The sequence below is a fragment of the Pelodiscus sinensis genome, unplaced genomic scaffold, assembly GCF_049634645.1.
Source record: "Pelodiscus sinensis isolate JC-2024 unplaced genomic scaffold, ASM4963464v1 ctg34, whole genome shotgun sequence".
Classification (NCBI taxonomy): Eukaryota; Metazoa; Chordata; order Testudines; family Trionychidae; genus Pelodiscus; species Pelodiscus sinensis.
Window position 1 is genome coordinate 2,279,071 of NW_027465849.1, and position 9,656 is coordinate 2,288,726.

Here is a 9,656-nt window from a genome sequence, read left to right on the forward strand (position 1 = left end):
GGGTGGGGAAAAGAGATTTCTTATCTCTGGTAAAATATATTAACTCTTTTATGTAAATTGCTTTTCATGTTTTGGATAAATTTCCCCTTAAGTTATCCTGTGTATGTTTTGTATAATTTCAGTACAGACTTTTTCCTAAAAACAAACTGGTAAATTACACAAATCCATGGAGCCAAATCTAATGCATCCGAGTTTGCAGGAGGGGTTGGGTGATGTGATTGCAGAGCTTTGGCCATGATTTCTGTAAACTTGTGGCGATGTGGGGAGGGACGATCAGAAAAGGGCAAATGTAATACCCATCTTTTAAAAGGGAAGAAGGAGAATCCAGGGAACTACCAACGGGTCAGCCTCACTTCAGAGCCTGGAAAATTCATGGAGCAGGTCCTCAAGGAATCCATTATGAAGCTCTTAGAAGAGGGAGAAATTATCAGAAATAGTCAACATGGATTCACCAAGGGCAAGTCATGTCTGATCAACTTGATTGTTTTCTAGGATGAGGTAACTAGCTGTGTGGACATGGGAAAGTCAGTGGATGTGATATATCTTGACTTCAGCAAAGCTTTTGATACAGTCGCCCATAATATTCTTTCCAGCATGGGAGTATGGATTGGATAATGGACTGTAAGGTGGAGTGAAAGCTGGAGAGATTGTCGAGGCCAACGGGAAGTGATCAATGGCTCTATGTCAGGTTGGTGGTCAGTTTCAAGTGGAGTGCTCCAAGGATCGATCCGAGAGCCAGTTTTGTTCAACATCTTTATTAATGACCTGGATGAGGAGATGGATTGGACCCTCAGCAAGTTTTCAGGTGACACTAAGCTGTGGGGAGATGTAGATACACTGGAGGGCAGGGAGAGGGTCCAGACCAGCCTAGACAAATTGGATCATTGGTCGAAAGAAATCTGATGAGGACAAGTGCAGACTTTTACACGTGAAACGGAAGAATCCCAAGCATTGTTACAGGCTGGGGACCAACTGGCTAAGTAGCAGTTTGGCAGAAAAGGACCTGGGGGATACAGTGGATGAGAAGCTACAAGTGTGCCCTTGTAACCAGGAAGGGTAATGACATATTAAGGTGCATTAAGAAGAACATTGCCAGCAGATCTAGGGAAGTGATTATTCCCTGTTATTCAGCATTGATGAGGCCTCATCTAGAGTATTGTGTCCTGTTTGGGGACCCTTACTATAGAAAGGGTGGGGACAAATTGGAAGGGAGCAATGGAAATGATTGGGGTCTGGAGCACAAGACTTGTGAGGAGAGGCTGAGGAATTTGGACTTATTTAGTCTGCAGAAGAGAAGAGGGTATGTGGGAGGGGGTGGATGGAAGGGGAGCCTTCAACTGCCTGAAGGGGGGTTCCAAAGAGGATGGAGAGAGGCTATTCACAGTAGTGATGGATGGCAGAACAAGGAACAATGGTCTCAAGTTGCAGTGGGGGTGGTCTAGGTTGGATATTAAGAACAACTATTTCCCTAGGAGGGCAGTGAAACACTGGGATGGGTTCCCTAGGGCGGGGGTGGAATCTCCATCCCTAGAGGTTTTTAAATCCCAGCTTGACAAAGCCCTGGCTGGGTTGATTTAGTTGGGATTGGTCCAGCTTTGGGTAGGGTGCTGGACTCGATGACTCTTCAAGATTCTATTATTCGATTTTTTTCAAGAGAGGTAGAACATTTTTATTTCACTGTTAGCAAAAGAATAAAGAAAAGGGTTTTGTTACATCTACAAGCAGAGAGGAGTGAAGAGGTGATACATGTTTTAAAAGTTTGGTATGATAGGATTGGCTCTATGCTATGTGCTCCCTCTCTTTTTCTGCTCTCTGTAATCTGCTCACTAGCAAGAAAGGATGTTTCTTTCAGCCAGCTAGCCATGTCTTTTCTCCTCTCTGCCATGTGATCACTAAGCTTTCTCTCAATCTAACAACAAAATCCTCGTTTTCTTTCTCTTTCCTATTTCTCTCTATTCTTGAAAACACTTTCCCTCATTTTCCTCTTCTTTATGAAAATTTGTTTACTTCTTTATTGGATTTCTTTATTCTTTAATTCAAAACAACCCATTCATTCATTAATTCATTCATTCATTCAAAAATATTTTTACCCTGCCTCTCTATTTAAAATATTCAAGGCTTACAAAATTTTAAAACACAATATATAAAAAATAGACTAGAAGACCCCAAGAAGGGGCCTACTAAGACACACAGAGAGGAGAGGTGACACACACACACATACACAAACTCAAGCACCAATTCTTTACAATTCTCTTTTTGTCTCTTTAATTTTCAAAATAACCTTTTTAAGCACTTTAAAAAACCCTCTTTGCTCCTGTCTCTTCCTGTTTTCTATACTTTTATTTCAAAATACATCTTTTCCCTTTTAAATAAAATTACTTGTTTTTTCTAAAGCCCTTATTAAGATCCTCTCCCTATGCTGTAGCTCATTAATCTTGTGTCTTCACAGCAGGGCTTAACTCAAAATAAACAATGCAAATGGAGCTATTTCAATTGTCTATCTTATTTAGAAATAGCTTGTTTCGAATAGGGAGCATCCTTACAGAACTTATTTCGAGCACTCTTCCTCTGACTCCCTTTATTCCTCGTATTCCTTGTACAATGAGAGTTACAGGAGTAATGGTAAGTCCTTGAGCTTGATCATATAAGGGCTGGCCAGCACCTGGGGACTAAGGGGTTAACTATGTCTCCTGTCTCTAGCCAGGTATCTGGTCAGCCAATAACAATGCAGGTAGGGATTTCAAACTGGGACAAAGGAATTTTTAACATTTCCCTCCTTTGTCTGAGTCAGAGCAGTTTCTTCCAGGTAACAGGGAGATGGGAGGCCCGTCTCTGCAAGAAAAGTCTCCTCAATATGTGGAAGTAGGGAAAAGTCTAGCTAATGTGTCAGGTTTATTGTTTTATGGTTTGTATAATACCTGGACACAGGAGCGCTGCGCAACTCTTCCTCTATAAATAAAGTTGGAGAGTCAAATCTTTTAGGCTACATCTACATTACTCATTCTTGCGCAAGAACATATGCAAATGAGGCCTGGCGATGAATATCACCGCACCTCATTTGCATACCTACTGAGCCGCCATTTCCGCACAAGGGGCTTTTGCATAAGAAGGAGCAGTCTACACTGTTCCTTCTTGTGCAAAAACCCCTCTTGCGCAAGAGCCATTCTGCCACTTATTTTAAGGCAGAATGGCTCTTGTGCAAGGAGCAGTGTAGACTGTGCAAAAGCCCCTTGTGCAAAATGTTATCTCATTAGGTAAGCAAATGAGGTGTGGCGATATTCATCACCACACCTCATTTGCATATCTCCTTCCGCGCTCCTGTGTCTGGGTAGTATACTGCTTATAGATTTCGTCACCATTTATTTTGACAGATTTCCATCGCCGCACCTCATTTACATAGCTTACTGTGCAAGAATGCACGATGTAGACGTAACCTTAGTGTTTAATCAAGGAAAACTTCTATTGCCATCAGTACCTCCACTTGCAGATATTAGCATGTGCTCAGTAATGATACACTTCACACTTCAACATCTGAGGCATCTTATTTAGAACTAAGCATTTTATGTACATTGGCTCAGGAGCTACATTTTGGGCATATTCTCAAAAGCACGGAGCACACAGTTAATAAAATTTGACTTAATGGACTCTGGATTCAGTTTCTATGTTGTGTTCTGGAACTGGCCTGAATACAGCTGAAACCAGAGGACTCTGAGGTGTACATGCGTCTGGTACTCCTATGGTGCTTTTTCCTTCCTTCCTTTCCTTGAATTCTGAATTAAAAATGACAAAACAAAATGGTTTTCAATGAAAGTGTAAAACAGCTCAGCAGCTTTCACTCTGCAATCCAGCAGGGGGCAGAACCTGCCACCCCTTGAACATTAAGGGTGTGTCTAGACTACATGCCTCCTTCGACGGAGGCATGTAGATTAGCCAGATCGGAAGAGGGAAATGAAGCCGCGATTAAAATAATCGCGGCTTCATTTAAATTTAAATGGCTGCCCCGATCTGCCGATCAGCTGTTTGTCGGCAGATCGGGGGAGTCTGGACGCGATGCCCCGACAAAGAAGCCTTTCTTCATCGACACAGGTAAGCCTCGTGAAACCAGGCTTACCTGTGTCGATGAAGAAAGGCTTCTTTGTCGGGGCATCGCGTCCAGACTCCCCCGATCTGCCGACAAACAGCTGATCGGCAGATCGGGGCAGCCATTTAAATTTAAATGAAGCCGCGATTATTTTAATCGCGGCTTCATTTCCCTCTTCCGATCTGGCTAATCTACATGCCTCCGTCGAAGGAGGCATGTAGTCTAGACACACCCTAAGTGATTTCTCATCTCACTGTCATTCCGGCTTCATCCTTCCTGACCTCTGTGCTGCTTTTCATACTGTCAACCGTGACGTCCTTCCCATCCACCTGGGACCATTTGCCAGAGTCCTGGAGAACTGGCTGGTTTGGTTTGGCTCCTGTCTATCCATTTTTGCAGGGTGCAGGGAGAGAGGCTGGTCCAGCGGATGGGGAGCTGGCCCTGAGAGATCTGAGTTGGACTCTCCTTACAGGCTCCTTCCTGACTGACCGCAAGCCAATGCCTTTGGAAGAAATGTTTTTAGGCCCCCAAAGGTGCAGCTCAGCAGCCAGTGGTGGGTTTTTACAAAGCACCAAAACCTTCTAGGAGCTTTGGAAAATCTCTGTAGGTGCTTGAATCCCTTTGAAACTCTGATATTTATTCTCGCTGTGCCTCAGTGCCCCATCTGCACAATGGGGGTAACAGAACTGTGCTACCAAGGGCACAAGAGGATAAATAGGTTAGACACTGTGAAGCACTCCCATATTATGGAGATGGGGGCACATTAACTTCTCTGTACTACTGCTGTCCCTTTCCTTGGTTAGAGCCTTTTCTTTTCACCCACATTCTTCAAATCTCTCTCATTTCTAAAGAGAAGCGTGGCTTAGAAGCAATGTTCCTGCTGTTTTTTTCCATCCACGTGCAGATGTTATTTCCATCCCTGTGTGGAATAATTTTCATGTGCACTGAGGCGTGTGCACCACCAGCTGTGGGTGCTTTGCTAATCTGCTGGGTGGAACTTGAATTTCTCCTGAGCAGCCGCACATGGAGCCAGATTATAGGGAACGCTCTCAGGGGGCTTGGTTGTATTTCATCTCTAGCTCTTGTGATGGACCAGGCCGTGTCTGGGCACAGCTGAGGGTGTCCACTCAGGGCGAATTGCTCAACTTCAGGGCTCCTTACAGTCCCCAGACTGGTGACCTTCCCAAACAGGCCACAAACCAGTCCCACAGGGCGCTTCAGCTGCCTGCCTGAAGCCTCACAAGCAAAACCCCTCCGACACCTCAGCAATATCCGTGCCCCAGATGGCCCCGGGCCTATACACAGGTGGGGGGTCCTAGCACCCAATCCCACCTACCCCGAACAAGTTCTGTCTGGTTCCAAGAAACCAGCCACAGATCCCTGGTCAATTTACCTTCTGGATCTTACCCACAAATCACGCTGAGCCAATCCTTTAGCATCTAACATCTAAAGGTTTATTACTACAATAAAGAAAAGCATGAGAGCAAGGTTGCTAAAGAATCATACGTTACATGCATCGAATCTCCCAGTTCTCGATGCAGGCTCTAGCAGAGACGTTACAGCTGCTGGTTTAAAAGTCCTTGTTGCGCATCCTAGATCAGGATGGGTCCACAGTTCTTTCTGGCCTTTCAATCCCTGCACTGCTGCCTCTGGGATAAAGTGCTGAGCTGAGTACCAAGATGGAGTCCGCCGCATGGCCTCTTTATACCTCCTTCCTGGTCTCTTCTTGGCTGCAGCAGGTCTCCTGGCCAGCGACCTATCCCTGTGCTCCCTGCTGGCAGCCCTTAGGTGTCAGCCCTCATTCTTTAGGTGTGTCCTTGGCCCATTGAGTGCCATTGTCCCACAGGGCCTCACTAATTAGCATGTCCATAGGCCGGGCTCTGCCCAATGCTCAACCACATGCAGAGAAATATTCAGTATCCACACAGATTACAGATTCCTAACTACACACACAGACATTATACAATCACATGACTAGCGTACATAGGATTAGCAGACAGTGAGCTTCTATTCAACACCCCACATGGCCCCCTTTTATACCATTTTTGGGGCCAACACCCCCTCCTATGGGTGCAGCAGTGATCTGGTTGCTTCCCTCAAATTCAGTAATGCGACAGCCCTTGCATTCTCTCTTCAGCATCCTCTCTCCCTCCATACAGAGACTCCTGTTTAGCAGGCTCATCTAGCCACTTCCAGGTCCTCTAGTTAAGTACTCAAGCACCCGGCCTCTGTAAATAAAATAATGACTCTCTGCCCTAGGAGCACAAGCTGGGAGCATCTCTGCAGACATACTGTCCAGGTTCAGGCTGTGCTGCAGCGAAGGGTCCCACCTGAGAGTACATCTCTGCAAATCTCCGAATGGTGGGGAGAGGAACATAAGAACGGCTGTACTGGGTCAGACCAAAGGTCCAATTAGCCCAGTAGCCTGTCTGCTGACAGTGGCCAGCACCAGGTGCCCCAGAGAGGGTGGACTGAAGTCAAACAATCAAGCGATTTGTCTCGTGTCATCCATTTCCAGCCTCTGACAAACAGAGGCCAGGGACACCATTTCTATCCCCTGGCTAATAGCTTTTTATGGACCTAACCTCCATGAATTTATCTAGCTTCTCTTTAAACTCTGTGATAGTCCTAGCCTTCACAGCCTCCTCTGGCAAGGAGTTCCGCAGGTTGACTACAGGCTGTGTGAAGAAGAACTTTCTTTTATTAGTTTTAAACCTTCTACCCATTAATTTCATTTGGTGTCTTCTACTTCTTATATTATGGGAACTAATAAATAACTTCTCTTTATTCACCAGCCTCCCGCCTCCTGAAATGGCGCCCCTGGCCCTTGGGGGATGGCCACGAAAGAAAAGTCATCAGCAGCTGTGTGGGCAATGGCACAGTGGGGCCGGACAGACACATCTTTCCTTTTCACTTCTGAGTTGCACTGCTTTCCACTTGCAGAATTTTCCACTAAATGGAATTCGTTCTGGCTGTTACAAGTCCTTCCTGGGCATTGCCTAGATTTTTAGGCTTTCGTGGGCTTCTTTTCTGCTTAGTTAGAGCTGCCATCACAGAACAAGAAACGTCTTTCTTCTCCTCTGAGTTATCTTAAGAAGCAAGACCTTCCCCACCCAATAGTCCAATGTTTCTCAACCTTTTTTTTTAAATAAAGTACTCCTTTTTCAAAAAAAAAATAAGTACCCTCCTTTTTTAAAAAAATTATAAGTACCCCCAGTACCTACAGTTTTCAGACACAACATTTTTTTATACCATTGCAACACATTTGTTTAAACAACTTAATCGTAGCCAGGTGGGTGGTGAAATGTTTGTGTGTAAAAAGTACAAAAATAATAAAAGTGCTGTAAAACTTAAAAGAAAAATTCAGTTTTCTCCAAATTTCAATCGTGCTGACATACCCCCCAGATATCTCTCAAGTTCCCCTGAGAGTACTCATACCACTGGGCGAGAAACATTGCACCAGTCCACACCAGCTGAGCCCTGTTTGGTTAACAAGTGGGTGAGACTAGCTCAAAGAGAGAAGCTGGGTGACGATTCACCACGCCAGGCCAGGCTTCCATCTAACTGTCTCTCCCATCCTCTATCCCCACGGTGGTACCCCAGGGACTCCAGCTACTAACTGCAGCCTCATCCCCTGAGCAGAAGGTCTCCGTGGAGCGATGGGGCATGTGCAAATCCCCCTGCCGGTTCTGTGTCTTCGTGCTCCCAGCCCAGCGCGTACAGGGTAGATCTGCCCTGACCTCCCCTCTGCTCCATCCCACCAAGGGTTGGGTCTCCCCTCACTCTGTAACCTTCCCTCCTGTCCCATCCAGCCAGTGATAGGAAACATGCAAACTAGGGTCCCTTCCCTGAGCTCAGCATGTGTCTTCCTGCTGTTCACCAGCAGATGGCAGCAGATGGCCAGGTTAATGAACCGCTGGCTCTGCAGCTCAAGTTGCTCTCTGGGTTGACTCTAGATCAGGGGTGTCCAAACTTTTTTCAAAGAGGGCCAGATTTGAAAAAGTGAACATGCGTGAGGGCCGACCATTTTGCCTGACATTCTTTGAACCATTAAAATTAAATGCAAATTAACTATTTTATGCAAAGTTTATTGCAAACGGCATACTTTTCATTTCGTCACATGGATGACAAATCTAAACAGGTGTTAAATCACTCTGCCTTTCATATCTGAAGGCCAGATGAAAAAAAAATCCAGGAAGCTGAAATATATGTCAGGAACATTGTAAAGTACATTACATATTATCAACTTTTAAGTTAAAAAAATATGAACAGGAACATAACACCAACTATACATGCTGTGTCCAAATATATTTATAACTGATTTAGACCAACTGACATTAACTGAGATTTTACAATGTATTCATCTCAATTGAAAAAAAAACTTGCCTACACTAATGTGAAGGGTGAAACTGAGATCTGGACTGCAGCACAGGAGAGCGCAGGGCACGCTGGCCTCACGGCGGCCCGGGGGCAGGGCGAACCCGCAGCCAAGCGGGGGAGCGGGGCTGCGGACGTGCCCTACAGGGCAGGGTCTAGGACTGCGGCGGCGGTGGCAGCGCGGCCCGAAGCGGCGCTGCGCGCGCCAGTTGAAAAAAGCACCGGGGAGCCGGGAGAAGTGGGGGGCCGTATTAAATCCGACCGCGGGCCGCAATTGGCCCGCGGGCCGGACTTTGGACATGCCTGCTCTAGATCAACACCCAGGGCCAGGAATCGGGGGTCAGAACCTGGCCCGCTGGGCACCGCTGCTGTTACAGGCCTTGGCATTCCAGGGGTAAGTAACCGGCAGGGCCAAATCAGCACAGGGCAAGGTTGTAGGGGGCTGTTGTGGGGGGAGGCACGTCTGGAGGGGAAGGGTGTGGGGTGAGCTGGGGTGCTCTCTCAGCATTGCCTCTGTAGCTATTCTGCAGGATTTGGGCTGGGGGCTGCTGGGTGTCTGGGGCATTCTGAATAAAGGGGGTTTGTTTCACGCAATGCCTCTGGCATTAAACCCGAGGAAGACACAAGCTCCCTGCTGTCTGCAGGCTCTCTGTTTTATTGGCGGAATATATGAGCATCTTCCCCCAGAACAGCCACACTCTGCTCTCATTAGTAGGATTGCAAATCCCATGTATTTCCAGCTCTCAGCAGACCCAGGCAGTGTCAGTTACACTGTGGGTGTGACAGGTTGGCTGGGTGTAGGTGTTAATGGTGTGTGTAGGGTGTTGGTCTGATGGGTGTCAGCGGGTGTCAGCGGGCAGGTGTGCATGGGGCTTTGCGTGCATTTGGTGGTGTCTGCCAGACAGGCCTGTGGACAGGAGGGCAAAGGGAGCCTGAGGCCCGGTGATTCAAAGGGGTCCAGGATTCCCCACCACTGCTACTGCAGCTGTGGACGTGCCTGAAGCCTCTGGCCCTTTAAATCACTGCCAGAGAGCCAGGCTGCACACTCTGCAGCATGGAGATCTGGCTACCCTGGCCACGCCCCTTCCACCTGAGGCCCCACCCAGTCTGGGAGCACAGAGCCAGCCACCCCCACCTTGCCTGCACAAGCTGTCGGCTGGTGATGGCTAGTGAGAAGGGGCCAGACCAGACTCCTTGT